General features: G+C 36.9%; 1 long non-coding RNA gene across 2 annotated transcripts in view; it reads left to right on the top strand.

Annotated features, from left to right (window-relative positions):
* The window catches only part of LOC136840174 (uncharacterized), a 52,424-nt gene that overhangs the window by 33,845 nt on the left and 7,275 nt on the right, over positions 1-11,304 (top strand). The window contains exon 1 of one of the 2 annotated variants that reach the window (XR_010853545.1): positions 7,374-7,627. The exons of the other annotated variant lie outside the window; for it this stretch is intronic. This is a non-coding gene — a long non-coding RNA (uncharacterized lncRNA). Of the gene's footprint in view, positions 1-7,373; positions 7,628-11,304 lie in introns of those variants that run through there. 2 annotated transcript variants of the gene reach the window in all.

The following is an 11,304-nucleotide window of genomic DNA, read 5'->3' as shown; positions in this document are numbered from 1 at the left end:
TGGTAGGATGACTAATCAATTAGCTTTCTGTTATGGCTAGCTGCAGCTTTATTTCCTCCTGAGGGTTGTGGTTGTGGAGGGGGGGAGGGGGTCTGGGTGGTCTGTGAGCTAATAACTGCAACATCGTCTGCATACTCTTACTTTGTAGACCAGCAGCTATATAACTAGTAAATACTATAAGCAACAAAGACCCTAATGTACAGGTATGTGTTTGTGGAAGCATTTATTTTTTCTGTTTATGCATGCAGCATGTTGTATGTGTAACTTGTATTTAGGCGTGAAATTTGTGTAGATTGATCTAACAGAGCGGAAGCTATTGCGAGGTAATGAGGTTGATCGACTGATTGTTATTTGCTGCCACAATTGCGGACGTTGTGAGACACCTACCTATGCAAGAGGAGAAGGAAGATAAAGTACAAACTGCTGAAAATGCGGTGTACTTTTTAAATTAAAAACCGTACACAGTCATTCTCAGCTAAGAGAAATGTTTGGATGGGTGAAAAAATAATCCTTATTATCTGAGACAAGAATAATTTCCCAAAGTTAAGACTGAGGCCACTTTGAAGAACTCTTGTAAATGTGATAAATCATTCATTTACGTGAACAAACAAATGGCAATACTATTAGCTAATAACGAGGACACCGTGGCATTACAAAGGGTCTTTACTTTAACTGCCAGTGCTCATTGCTGGTCAATTGAGCAGCAGTTACAGAAGATTGAAACGTCGCCTTGATGAAGTGTCGGCAGGTGAAAGGGGACAAAGGAAAATGAAGCTGCATCTAACAGTGATTAGAAAGTTAAGTGGGTTTTCACTGCAACCTTTCTTTCAGGTCCGTTTTCTCTGCAAGTCTCGCCACCTCACTGGCGGTATGTCTGTCTGTCTGTCTGTCTGTGAATCTGCGCAGATTTGCTCTCTCTCTCTCTCTCTCTCTCTCTCTCTCTCTCTCTCTCTCTCTCTCTCTCTCTCTCTCTCTTTCCTCGTTCGTGTTTGTAAATTTACTCTGGATAGGAAATTGAATTTGCTGGGTGTGTGTGTGTTTGAGACTGTATAAAAAATTGTCCCTAGATAAAAATGCATATGTTCCTCCCTCTCATACATACACATGCATACTGTACATACATACACATATATGTCTGTATATACATGTATATTTATATATATGTATATATATGTATATATGTATATATATACATACATACATATATATATATATATATATATAGATATATATATATATATATATATATATATATATATATATATATATATATATATATATATATATATATATATATTATTCTACTCTCTCTTAGACTCATTTTATCATTCCCGTCTCACGCACAGCGGATATGCAATATGCACATACACTATGCACGCAGAATCAACCTCATTGACTTTTACCCACTTCTCATAAATCCCTCATTTCCACCAGTGCGCTAACGGAGCCGATTTAATTTCCGAAGAGAGTCCACATGTTTTACATGTCTTACCTCGTGGACAGTGATTAGAGGGAGAAATATGACGACGATTGAGGATTATAAAATAAAAAAAGGAAAAAATGCGCCGAAGTTTCTTCGGCTCTGTCGAGTTTTCTCTACAGCCGCTACAGCGTATAATCAAGGCCATCGAAAATAGATCTATCTTTCGGTGGTCTCGGTATAAACCTGTATGAGCCGCGGTCCATGAAACTTTAATCACGGGCCTATCCTATATCGTTACCAGAAGCACGGTTATGGCTTAATTTAACCTTAAATAAAAAAAATAATGAGGCTAGAGGGCTGCAATTTGGTCTGTTTGATGATTGGAGAGTGGATGATCAACATAATAATTTGCAGCCCTCTAGCCTCAGCAGTTTTTAAGATCTGTGGGCGGACAGAAAAAATGCGGACAGAAAAAATTGCGGACGGACAGACAAAGCCGACAAAATAGTTTTCTTTTACAGAAAACTAAAATGGAAAAAAAGGTTGGAGGATACGAGGTCTTGTTGCCGCTATGACGAGATGAGGAAAGTTCCGCACGCGTGCTCCCGGAACATGCTCATCTAGTTTTCGTATCACATGCTTCTTACGTACTTAATATATTTAATATATTTTCAAATTTCAGTGCATGCGTTTACATGCTCGCTTGAACTCATTTGATATGCTGATAAGAGAGATTATTTTAATTTCTTTCTTCTTTCTGTATGCTAATTGCCTTTATCCTCACGAATGCTTTGTGTGGTCTTTTTCTTGCATGTTTAGAGCTGAAATTTTATGTACCCAAACTTGACAGCCGTTTTTTTTATGTATTTGTTTTGTTATAATTTAAAACTTATTTTTCGTTTACTCCATATTACTCTGGATGAGTTGATACTCTTTTTCTCTTTTTTTTTTTTTTTTAGATCTACTGATGTATTAATTCACCAATGAACTGTGATGACATTTTCTCCCGTTTGAGAATGAACTCGTCGTTTAACACTTGTGATTAAAGATGTTAAGCCTTGAATTCGTTTCCTTCATAGGACTGCTTGAATCTGTCAGATGTTTTAGTATTTTAGATTTTTTCCTAACCGTGACCTAGAAAGCCCTGGTTCCCAAGCGCTCACTCCACAAACACAGTTGCGGGCACACTACACGATTCTCATGAGGTGCGAAGCTTTATAACCTTGAATACAATTTCCTTTCCATCATCTCCACTTCTTTCGAGTTTGTAATAGGAGAGGAAGACTTGGAAGGGGTTAGAATAGGCGAGATGAAAAGGGTATTGGAAAGGAAGGGTGTTAATATCTGGGATGTAAATGGTACATTGTGTAAGGAGCGAGTTCGTTCAGCACATAATTGATCATCCGTCTGTGTAGGTGTATAAAGTAGCTACGGTTGTGATTTTCTTATTTTACTGCGCAATTGGTTCATCTGTTTTTCCGGTTAAAATATGAACGTGGAAGTGACGGAAGGTAACCCCTGTTAGGGCATCAGAATTTCTTGATTTGGTTCTTCATCTGGATCTCAGGCTTTTTAATAACAATCGTATCAAAACAGTATGAATAAATCGAGAAGTTAACAGGGTTATTATAGTTACACACACACACACACAGACGCTTAATTGTTTCATTTTGTGACCGTGGTTCAAGAAAAAGAAATTGGGGTTTGAAGTTCATTCACATTCCAAAATTCGTGATGACGAACCCACACCGCATATCCACCCTTACATTTCATATGAAGTTCATTAATCCAATATGTGAAACCTAATTAGAAATTTTAAAGTGTAACTCATTAAGCGCAATTAACAGTAGAAAGCTTTAAAATAGAAAAGAAAACGTAGCCTGGAACGCGATCGATACTTCCAGGACTTGAGGTTTCATTACCGCCTTTTAGTGTCGTTCAATTATTTCGCTTTTGTGGTACGGAAAAATTTATCGTCATACATACAGATAATAGTTTTGTTTCACTTTATATCCCTTGATAATTACTGAAGACTTCAGGGAACCCTCTTCACTTACAACAAAATTCTGCCTGATTTTAATGTTTATTTTCCTATATGTCTAGTATTTGGCTTCTGTGATTGTTGATTTATCTTTTTTTTTTATGATGGAGTGACCAAGAAGACCGTGGTAGCCCAAACCATTATCGGTCACCACAAAAAAAAGTATAATAGAAATGGATTTCTCTCCTTTAATGATGATAAAAAATTCTTAAAGAGAATTTGATTTGCTCGGGAAACGAAGAGGTGGGCAGATTGTTCCCGCATTTTCGAAGTTAATTATGTGAAGGACTGGTCGAACAAATTGACTGTCGATTGCGCCACTTCAGCAGGGAATCCGTGATGCGAGTCGCAGTCGACATGATTTTATAAGTTGCTGATTTCTAGCAAAAAAGATAAGCATGTATATATATATAATTTATATATATATATATATATATATATATATATATATTATATATATATATATAGATATATTTCTTAGAGGTCTGTGGCGCTGGTTCAAATCCGCGGCCGACCGGTCAGAGAGGCGGACACTTTGCTATCCGTGTAGACACCCCGGGATTATGTATGTAATCAACGGATAGGTTTGCTTAAAAGCAAATGGGTGTTACAGACTAATACACACACAAACAAAGCCACTCCAACATCTTCAAAAAACATAACAGACACCTCACGCGTCTCGACTGTCGACCTAACCGCGCAACGACTCCTCGCTGCTGGGAGAAAGGGCGCTGGTGACTGGTACGATACATGTGCATACGCTATCAGGGTCTAAGCGATGACAGGCAGGGCAGCCGATCGAGACTACAAAGTCTACCCCAAAGCCAAATCAAAGTCTTTCAAAAAGAAGGCATTGTGCTTACCCCATACAAATGGGAAAATAGCACGTTAAAAGAAGGGAGAGATATATATACGTGTATATATATATATATATATATATATATATATATATATATATATATATATATATATATATATATATATATATATATATATATATATATATATATATATATAATGTGTATGTGTTTGTGTGTGTGTGTGTGCTTGAAGGAGAGAGAGAAAGAAATAGAGACGGAGAGTAGTGTCAATCATATTCCATGAATGTTTTGCAGTTTTTCAGTTTTGAAATATCATGGTATGGAGCCGTTAAGCTACGGAATCCGCCTATGAATAAGGATCCAAAACCATTTCCTTAGCAAATTAAATGCGAGAATTTTATTGAATACCTATATTATATTTTTACTGGTCGATCACCAAATCAGGCATCGAACCCTGACTCAACTCTCGCATTCTGAATGAGCATAAATACCCTTGACATCTTTGTACGGTCATTGGAATGCCCTGCCCTCCTGAAGTCATAGTGAGAACTTGGGAACTTTAGTTAAACTGCTGAAACATTACTAATATTGAAAATGGGCTTTAAAATATATCAGTGAATTGTTTACCAGAATAAGACCTTGTTAATGCCCCGAGTTGAGTGTTGGTTTTGCACGTAAGGGTTTTTACATGTAATATACCCCATACCTTTCATGTTGTGTGTCCTGTTGCATATGAAACTTTCGATATTGCAATATATTTGTTTATTGTGTAAATGAGATATGTGGTATTCCTTTTGACAATTAAGCAGTAGGCCTACCAGTTGCATGTGTAGAATAATCTGTCAGAATACATATAAGTTTTAAATTTAGAACTAGAGTGCTTTAGGAAACATGATAAGAAATAGGATTTGATAAACATATGCCACTATTTTGCATAAAGCTTTATGAAACGTATATCTGTTCTCTTGCACATTTTCATTATTGTTAGTTGTCAATGTTTTATTGACTCAGTAATTTTACATGATATTAATGCTTTTAATGAAGTCAGCTGACATGTTCTTATATTAATTAGTTTTTGTACAATTAATTTTTCCTAATCCTCAATATTGGTATCAATACAGCTAAAAATTATTAAAACTCCCTTCTTTCTTAAGGACGTATGCATTTTTTCATCAGTTAGCTGAACAAAGAAATTGAATTAGTCAACATTTTTGGGAGTTGGCATATTTAAACAGATTTCCGAAAACTGTGTCAATGGCAATTTTAGTGTTAGTAGTTGTCGTATGTCCTCCCGTTAAGATTAGATTCGTAAAATACTATTTTACTGTAGATAGATAACATTAAGATTTATGACGCTAAGTCCAAATAAAATTGTACAGAAATGTACTTGATGCATTATTATAAAACGCAACGGGACTTTCCACTAGATCGATGGGTCTGTTTAGTTCAAATTGTCCTTAATATTCAGTCAGCTACGTTGGATAATTCAACAGAAACATATGCTAAGGAATTATATACCTTCATAGACTAAACAACATTTTCAGAAAACATAAAAATGTCAGACATTTCAGCCTCTTTGACATAATCCCATAGCCACCTCGTTCAGTACTGACTATGAAATCCTTGTAAACAGTCTATTTTCATTACAAGGAACCAAACACCTGGCGCATTTCCACTGCTTAGGAGGGGAAAGAGAGGATTGTTCTTTCTGAGTAAGATAACTGAGAGCTCTCACATCGAGAGAGTATTGGTCGTTTAAAGTTGGCTTTCTCCTCTTCCATAGCCTGCTTTCTTTTCTCAGACTTACTCTTCACATCCAAGTGCAGCATCCTGTGTCTTGTCTTGGGAAATTCTCACCCGAAAGGAAAAATTCATCGGTGCTTGTTGATGCTTCATTCGTCTAAATCATTAATTGGTTTTCCTCGTAAGTAACAGAGGTACGCTCTAGGTCCAAGAATGTCATTAGATATCAGACGCATCTACGAACCGGTAATGATTAGAAACTTTTGGAAGCGAAAAAAGCTTTAGTGACATTCTAGTCTAATGGTCTCATAATTGTTCCTCTTGTGAGGCGATTAGTTCTGTCGGGGGCGGATGGCAGCGAGATTGCTCTTAATGATGATGATTGTTTATTGCGCTAAGGAAAGCGAAAATGGCTTCTGTTTTGATGTTTGCGCTGTGGAAATCAGCCGTTCTCTGATTCTCTAGATTAGCCTTTGTTTCCTTTCTCAGTCCCGAAGAGGTCTTCATTTTCCCTGCCCCTCCCCCCTACCTGATTTCTTCTGCTTTTTCGTAGTTTCTTCAGATATGCTCGAGTTGGGGCCCATTTGGTTATCCAGTCTTAAAAAAAAAACTGTGTACGTTCAACTTTTTGCGATGATTGTAAATGTCTAAGAAGAATCGAATAATATTACTGATATATTCCAGGTTTTCTGAGTCTCCCAGCACGGTCACAAATACTTATTGTTGTATAAAGTCAGTCGTATTCTTTCATATTACCTCCTTGTTCGCAACAGCTGCCGACAATTTAAACAGATTATCAATGCATTTGACCAAGAGGAATAAAAGTTAGGGAAAACATAGTGAAAGGAAGGAGAAAGGGAAAAATTAAAAGTCTCTATGCCAAATTTAGCAACCGAAATCAAAATTGTGTACTAAGATTGACGTAACGTAAAATAAAATTGACTGACTGTCGAACACTTACTGTCAACAAGATCTGTTGTTCTCGGCAGATCGTCGGGGCTTTCCACAAATGACAGAACCATCGTTTTCGAACTCATCCGGCATGATTATAAGATCACAATCTGTTCTAAAAGCGAGATATATCTTAGCCAAATGGCAGCTCTCATTCAATCTCTAAATAATGATACAGTCATATTTCAAGGCGGTATCGACGTCTCCGAAGAGTCGTCGTCGTCCGTTTGTGTAAGTTTTGGCTTCGGAACGTTTCCAATTGTTTCCGAAATACTACAAGTCGAACTAGCTTGTGTTTCGGTGTTCCGAGCGACGACTGAACGCAGTGAGCGTTCCCGCTCTTGGCGATCCTTGGACGCTGGATGGCAAGTAAACAGCGGCGATTGATGGGTAATCGCAGATGTTTCATGTTCGTACTCAGTAATTGTGGTGACACTAGGCCAGTAACCTGTCTACCTCTTCAAAGAGTAAATGTGATCAGACTGGAACTGACATGTGGAACAGCACTTCGTTGAAGAAGTTGTCATTCTTTAGCGCGCGGACCAAACGAAATCGCCCGAATATGCAACATCCTCGTCGCCAAGTTATGAACATATTAGAGGCTTCTCTGAGGAATATTTACTATCGGCAGAGTTCATGTAGTTCAAGGTATAGCATAAATTATTGAAGATTTTCACTTTTCAGCGATCTTTCAAGTTCAGCGTAGCATGTACCGAGTAAACGTAGTTTAACCTGCCTTTGATATTATATATATATATATATATATATATATATATATATATATATATATATATATATATATATATATATATATATGTTTTTTTATATATATATATGTACACACACACACACACACACATATATATATATATATATATATATATATATATATATATATATATATTATATATATATATATATATATATATATATATATATATGGAAGGAAACAAACGTCAGTAATTATTTTTTCACATATGTTGGCTAAATGGCGCATTCCGATGTTATTCCACAGGTAATCATTCGGTAATTCTACAGACAAGCTCCGCTGGACGCCGTATTTAGTACCAGCCCAACGGGTATGAAAGTGAAGACATAAATAAAAAACGGTAAATTCCATAAATTATCTATATTGTTCAATTAGAAATTTTTTTATTATTAAACGCTCTCTCGCTTCGGAACTCTTTTGTAGAATTGATATTAATTCTTCCAAAGGGGTCTGCTTCGTGTCTGAGGCATAGTTACGTTTTAATTTTTTAAATTTTTTTTTTAGTGTTTTGTGCCATTATGTGGAATTTCTTTATTTTCTTTTTCATATCTTATATGATATTGCTATGATATCCTTTGTGCATGGACAGCTTTTCAAGCAATGCGGAGTGCGTAAGCCTTCCAGATATAGGCTCAGACGATGTTTCTTTCGTATGGGTCAGGACACTCGCCTCTTACGCTAAGGCAGCGCCATCTGTAGATCTTGTGAAGACTGATGTGACCTACAGGTTTTTTTTATTCATTTTTCTGAACGGGGATATCAAGGAAAGGAAGAGTCTTATTCTCAGTGGCCTCTGTTGTGAAGTACTTTTAAAGGTTTCTTTAAGCCTCCTTAGTTCATCGGCTACTTTGGTGGTGATGAAGGTGTCCGTATGCGTGGCATGAAATCGTTGTTTTTGGTGGCTACGGAAGGTTCTTTCTTCCTCAGGTGTCATATACAGTACAGGTTGTCAAAAATGTACTATTGCTACTTAACTAAAAAGTTCTCCCTTCTGTGACATAAGTACAGGAGACTGGAAGAAAAATGCCATCACGTAGTAGATGCTACTTGTGTATTGGTATTTAATGAATATACATACATTCGTTGAATCCATCCCAGAGGGGTGGCTCTTGAAGGTTTACCCTTCCAGTTCTAAGGATTCATATATTAGGATGAGGTTGCTAGCCTCATACCGTACTCAGTGGTTGTTCACGGAGCTTATCTGCCGATGGCGCCTGGCATCTCGTACAGGTGGCTCAAGGAAGTATTACAAAGAGTGCATCCACACTACAGCAAGGTGTCTTACAAACACAAGTCGGCAACTTTTCACATCCATACCACAAACATGTTGAAAACAAATCAGTGACCCTAAGTGAAGAGCGAATCTTCGGCAAATACTGCATAGGCTAGTCGTATGGAGTACTAGTTAAGACTACCATTAAGTCATTGACTCTTGCATTAAACCTTTTAGTGATATGTATGCGATAATTTGCCAACATGTGTTTGTGAGATGTTTTACTGCAGTATGGACTTATTAGCTTTGCTAATCGAAAGCCTAGTTTGAGTGTTATCATTGTCTGTTGGTATTGGTTGCTGCTATATGGGTTAAATTTTTACTTCTTTTGCTTGTTTTACATAGGGGCATTGTATTTCCTGGAAACTCGCTAATAGAGGCATTGGCCTTTCGGGTTCTTATTTAATAATAATAATAATAATAATAATAATAATAATAATAATAATAATAATAATAATAATAATAATAATAATAATAATAATAATGAAGGTGGTGGTTTGACGTGGTCGTTTCTGCTTAGACTTTGATTGGAAATTAAGCATTTTTAAAAGTTTTCATCAGTAACACTATTGCTAACTCGCACTCTCGAAATTCGTTTAGATCAGTGGTTCTCAACCTGGGGGGCGTCAGCAATTTCCAAGGGGGACGCGAGCCGTAAGGAAAAATAAAAAAAAATTCGCTAATTATATTCGTTATTGTGTTAAGAATCGATAAGAAGCAGTGCCAAGTATCTCAGTAATTCATTCCCAGAAGAATAATAACACCCCTTCTCTTTCTCTTTTTTTTATTTTCCTTTAAATCTGGGAGGGAATTTTACTCATAGATGCAATGGGGGAGGGGCGTGGAGGGAAGGATCAACTCTTAGAGGGGGGCGCGGTAATAAAAAGGTTAAGAACCACTGGTTTAGAAGCTACGTCCCTTAGCTTAGTTAAATTTTGTTCGTTTCAGGTGCTGCAAATTTAGTGTATTTTACGAGTTTGTGGATTGCTTAATTTCAATTTGCTTTTCTCGTCATAATTTTACTATACTTCTCTATTCCTGGCTTTTTCTTCATCGCGCACGAAATTCATCTATCCAGTGAAAGATGGCTGTGCAAGCTTTTGTTTATTTTATTTCGAGCCTTTCCTCGTGTAATTCATTTGCACTAATTCGTCTGATTACTTTTCACTTCATGAAAATTTTCATTCCACATTTTTAGAAAATTAATGTGAAATTTATACACTTTCTTGAAATTCATAGGGAACGCTGTCACATAACGCCCAAGTTATTACCATAACTGATAATTGACGAAGCCCGCATTACGTACGCAAGATTTCTCTTTTAAACCGCCGTCAATTCTAACTCGCTTTTACTTTCCGCAATACGGTTCACAGAAAAAAAAAGTACCATCGTTTGCGTCGGAAGTTCTCCTAAAAAAATCCGGGTTTCTCCCAGCCATGTTAGGGTGAAAAAAATGGGGTTTAAAAAGTCTTACACATTATAAATTAGAAGCCATATATCAAAGGTCCCCTACCACCGGGCCCTGCCCCTCCCGTGTGCCACCTCTAGGGTTGTTATATATCTTCGGCGTCAATTTTCTGATTTATTGAGCATGAGGCAGTTCTCTCTGATTGTCATTTAGTGTCCTCTCAGAAATGTATCCAAAGACGCTCATATGTTTTATTGCTTATCTTAGTGTGGTTTGCAAAACTGTTTGCAATCTGTTTTCAGACTTAAGCGTCATGTAATGTATATTGTAGGTCTAGGTGTTGTCAATAAAGTAATTGCAGTATTATGGAATTGGTTCTTTGGACACCTTGCACCCACCACTACCTCTGTGTGTGTGTGTGTGTGTGTGTGTGTGTGTGTGTGTGTGTGTGTGTGTGTAGAAAAGGAGTGTCTCCTGGGCAACATTAAAGTAAGGTTTATTAATATTGCAACTCGCTCTCTCTCATTAGAATGAATTAGCGTTTCTTAATATGTGGCGCCATCAATTGTCCCCCTCCAGTGATTAGCATCAGAGACTGGCAAAACACTTTGTGCTCATTTTTTCCACTTTTTAATGTTTCGAAGAGCATAGAAAGTTGGGTGGCTAAAAGATTGTAGAATAATGACACATTAAAGTATCTTTTAAATGAAAAGTATTGCATTTGAATGCATTCTGTACTGAGGACTGAAATATTCTTGAAAGATCTTGTTTACAAGAAAATCCACAGTTTCACCTCCAAAAAAAAAAAAAAAAAAAATGATGAGAGGAAGGCAGCCAACGCGGTCCCCTCCAGAACAAATAAAATAAACGGTGGT

This window comes from Macrobrachium rosenbergii, chromosome 7, assembly GCF_040412425.1.
Source record: "Macrobrachium rosenbergii isolate ZJJX-2024 chromosome 7, ASM4041242v1, whole genome shotgun sequence".
NCBI lineage: Eukaryota > Metazoa > Arthropoda > Malacostraca > Decapoda > Palaemonidae > Macrobrachium > Macrobrachium rosenbergii.
This window is presented reverse-complemented; position numbering and strand designations above follow the sequence as displayed.